General features: G+C 35.9%; 1 long non-coding RNA gene across 1 annotated transcript; it reads left to right on the top strand.

Moving 5' to 3' along the window:
* The first annotated feature begins 1,802 nt into the window (after positions 1 to 1,802).
* Positions 1,803 to 3,938, top strand: LOC133298463 (uncharacterized). Its single transcript, XR_009749807.1, has 4 exons — positions 1,803 to 2,205; positions 3,108 to 3,181; positions 3,267 to 3,330; positions 3,902 to 3,938. It is a non-coding gene; the product is annotated as an uncharacterized LOC133298463 (long non-coding RNA).
* The last annotated feature ends 791 nt before the right edge of the window (positions 3,939 to 4,729 follow it).

Genomic DNA, 4,729 nt, shown 5'->3' with positions numbered 1-4,729 from the left:
ATATATATCAAAGAAAGCATGAAACCGTAACAGCAATTAGAAAAGAAACCAATTTCTATGCACGTTGTACGAAACAACGATGGAAATGTCAAAATCAAATTTATTTATTCTTTTTTTTAAAAATTCAATTAAGACAAATCTGAATGAGTTTTAAAGTTGCATGGTTACGTAACTTTTGAAATAAGACACGAAAATCGAAAATGAATATATATATATATATTATTCAAAGCCACAAATTGCAACATTAGCAACTAAGTGCAGATTAATTGCATTGCGGTAAATTCCGATCTTCAAAAACACAGATTAATGAAATATAATGTCGCATAAGATATAATATTATATATCAATTGGAAATCTAAAGACACATATTTCCAGTCATAGAAAAGTGATACCATTCACATATTATTCATGCAAACATAAATTATACTATGATTAATCACACAGATTAATCACACAGATTAATCACACAATAAATAAAAAACAGTATATAAAACAGAAAATAAAATATACTGATCACAGGTTCAAAACACCAAAATTGTCTTAAGATTGTTAATGGAATTTCTAATTCTGTGTTGTTGAAATTATGTTTTTACTTTACCGTGTCTCGGTTATGTTCGTTTTCATACTGGTTTGAATTTTTCATTTAAAAAAAAAACGGAAAATTTGTATACACGGTTAACCCTCGGTTTGTTTTGAAACCACCACAGAAATAAAGGGATCTGTTTAATATAATACACTATATATATGTTAAATTGGTTAGCATTGGTGTATCGATTTTCGTGTCCATGCTTTTGAATAGCATTTTCAACACTGTACTCTCGATTTTTTGTACAAAGATTATTATAATATTGGTTTTTCATATTGATTTTGAAAAGTAATTTATCGATGGTCGTGCCTTCATATTGGTTTTGATATATACTACAGTACGGTTTGCTTTTGAATGCGGAAGTATGTATAAAAGCAAAACCTTGCCTTGATATTTGAAAACTACTTCGTGAATATTGTTCTAATATGATATTTGTTAGTTTTCGTGATTTGTCTTCTACATATATATACATCTTCTATTACGTAATATATATGTTATTGTTCTAAAAGTCCTGTGTGGATTTTGGCTTTCATATATATCATTTGTTTCTCGTTTATCGTGCTACATTGTATTTTAAATAGAATGTGTCATGTTGATGCTTGAATTAATGTTTATAATTGATATGCGATTGCTTATCAAATGCACTGTGTGTGAACCGTGGATGTCTTTTGCAAGTGAAACCATATGAAGTTTATAACACCTCACAATTTTAAATCAAGTAATTAAAATATTAAGTGAGCAGTCAAGTGATGGATTAGTGAAAATCCTAAAGATTAGGCCAAAATACAAAGAAAGGGCAAAACGGTAATTAGCCAACACGCAACCCTAGGAAGATAAAAATTGAGTTGAAGGTCTCAGATGGTAAAAATAACCTTGGAAATGGGTTCAGAACGAAAAATTGAGTGGACAGGCAAGTTTCAGAAAAATCAGTGAATAGTGTTTTTTCGCGGGTAAAAATATCGCGTTACGATTGCACCGTAAAACGTGCCGGTTGAGTTTTGAGCTCTAGGTTCCAAATATGAGTTATAAATGGTTTTTTGAGTTAGGAAATATGATTTTGATGAAATTTGATGGAATTGAGTCATTTTGGAAAAAATTGATGAATAGTGATTTTCCGGTGGAAAAATACTGCGGTATAATTGTACCGATAAGCGTGAAAATTTTATCAGTATTTTGGGGAAACAAAAATATGACATGAACAAGAAAAATACGTAGGTCATGAATTTGTGGTTGAAATTAGGTGATTGATTAAAGTTAAAACGCGTGTGGGACCCGCCTGTGACTTAAGTGAGTCAAACTCACCATTTCTTCACACTTTCTCTCTCCTCCCCTCCTTCTTCTTCACGCTGGAACAGCCTCCCCCATGCCCATTTCTTCTTGATTTTCTTTTCTTCACAAATCACTCATTTCTCCACCAAATCCAACAAAATTTGTGTTGAAATTTGTTGGAAAAGACCTTCTAAACACATTGGTACCACTCTTAAGCCTTGAAATCGCCTCTTTGTGGAGCATTTGGCAAAAATCAGATCCGAAAATTTGAAGAAAATTGGATGTTCATGGAGCTTTTGATCTTCCATTGCTTGGAGGAGTCTTGGGTTAGCTTCTAGCCTTTGTTGTGAGTATGTTTCCATCCCATTTACATGGTTTAATTGTGATTGAATTTTTGAAAACCTAAAGCTTGATTTGATGATGTGTTGTGTTAGGGAGCTCAATTGGAAAATGTGTATTAGATGATAATGCCTTAGAATGATGTATTAATGCTAGAAATGCAATGAAAATTTTAGGTGAAATGTGATGATTTTAACTTAGTGAATTTGAGGTCATGATTTTGGGACTTTGGAATTTTGTGTTGAGGCATTGTTTGATGAATTGTGGTATGATTATATGATGATATAATGTGGTTGTGTGAGATGTGGAGTGATTAGAAGTGAATGGAAATCCTAGAATTGCCATAGGATGCAACTTGGCCTTTAAAGGAAAGTTATGAAATTTATGTTGTTGGAAATTGTTTGAGTGATGAATTATGTGTTAAAAAGGTAATTAGATGGGTTGTGTGGTGGTTGGCAAGTGTTAGAATCAATGGAAAAATAATAAGCGGTTTAGTTGGCATAAAGAACCTAGAGTGAAATATTTCGCAATACGATGCGTAAATGTCGTAATACGGCGAAACGACAGTTGAAATGGCCTTATGGCAACCCAAGGATGGGTACTAAAATGAGAAAGAAAATTTAGAAAAATAAATCCCCAAATAACACATAGATGGCCGAACCTTCAAGGAGGAAAGAGGGATTTTGCGGTTTTCGCGTTCTGATGTAATTTGACGCGAAAATGACGAAACGGCACTTGAATTGGCCTCTTGACAACTTAATGAGGCATAATAAAATGGGAAAGAAAATTTAGAAAAATAAATCTCAAATTAACACTCATTTGGCCGAACCATCAAGGGTGGATGGGGAGATTTTGTGATTTTGACGTTTTGACGTTATTTGACGCGTGCTGATGGTTGTATGTGATTTTATAGGTTGCCGTACATCGACTTGAATCCCGAATCTTGATTCAGTGAGTTGCCATTGGTCTTGGACCAAGTGGATTGAGGTAAGAAATTGGTTCATTGCATGTGTAATTATAAATTAACATGTATGGGTTGAACTGAGAGTGATTGGGAATGTCCTCTGTGTAGGCATTCCGCTGTGTACCGAGTTGAGGGATAAGCTGCTGCGGAGCTTGTGGAAACACGAATTAAGGTAACCTCTTGGTACTGGGGCTTGTTCCCCTTTTCTGTTCCACCTTGCCAGTTGATGGCAACGGTAGGAAGTGTGTATGAATAGTATAGAACACATGAGCATGCATGCATTATTGCTATGGGTACTGCAGTACCGAGTCTCTGGCCAGTAGACAGTTTTATTAGCCTTCGGGCATTTTCGGACTTCCGCTGGATAGGTCTCCAGGAGGGAGTTCCAGTTGACTGCGGTCATGGTGTGTGATCCGGGTAGGAGCACACTAGGAATGTCTTTGGCGTTTTGGTTGGTTTGGGCATCATGGTTGTGGTTTCTGTGAACACACCTTGGATGATACCCATAGGCTTATATATGCCGAGGGCGTACGTGGAATTGGGGTTACCATCCCGTATCGTCGTATTTTGTTTTCTTTATATTCCCCATTCTCTAAATCCCTTGCTATATCCCGTTTTCAAAGTGGTTGTTGTATTCTATTGATATGCATCGAAGTGAACCATTGGGTGGAGTTTTCTCCAGAACCTCTTGGTTACTGAGATATATTCGTATATCTCACCCCGTCTCGGGGCATTTATTTCAGGAGGTAGCAGTGGAGCAGGAGCCTCGGGCAAGAGGCCCGTAGAGTGAGCGATGTAGCGTTTCTTATTTTGCATTTTGTTGGCCGTGTGGCCTAGGCTAGACTTAGGGCATGAACATGTCATTTGTATTTATTAGTATCTTCATTAGCATCTTGTTCATGCCATTTTGCCTAAGTCTAGTAGTGATGTATTTGGTTATGTTGTCTTTTAATTAAGTTGAAATTTTAGAAGAATGTAATTTGAAGTTTTAGTTTCAAGTTGTAATTTGTAAAGCCATATTGTAATAGTATTGATGCATGTCTAACTATGATGGAAGGGCCTTAGGCCTATTTTAGGTTATGATAATATGTATGATGGAAATATGCATGAAAAAGGTGTTAGTGATTGCAACTACTTAAGAATGATTAATATGGACTCTATGTTTAATAACTATAAACTGGATTGGGTTGTAAGTGCCCCAAGGCGTTGTTGGTCCTTGTGTGTGCCACCCATTGGATTATTGTTGTATTATCATGTGTTTATTAGGTACAATTGAGGTTAAAGGACCTTTTACAAATTTGGGATTATTGGAAAAACAAAGGAAACTCTGGCGAATTTTCTGTAGAATTGGCAGATTTTAGGCGAACTTAGGGAGAGCATATTTCCCTCCATAGAGGTCCCCTAGGGACGTGCCATACGCCATTTTGAAGGTTGAGATGTCCTCTACCTTGTGTCAAAATTTTAGGAAATTCTGGGTTGATCTTCGATCTGAAAAAAATAGAGAAACACGGACTGCCCATGTGCCCCTGCACCTGAGGCAGATTCTGGACCGGATTTGGGAAATTAATTCC

Source organism: Gastrolobium bilobum, unplaced genomic scaffold (assembly GCF_033153095.1).
Source record: "Gastrolobium bilobum isolate Gb01-03AN ecotype WA unplaced genomic scaffold, APGP_CSIRO_Gbil_v1 utg981748, whole genome shotgun sequence".
Classification (NCBI taxonomy): Eukaryota; Viridiplantae; Streptophyta; class Magnoliopsida; order Fabales; family Fabaceae; genus Gastrolobium; species Gastrolobium bilobum.
The sequence above is the reverse complement of the archived record's forward strand: the minus strand, read 5'-3'. Positions and strand labels throughout refer to the sequence as shown.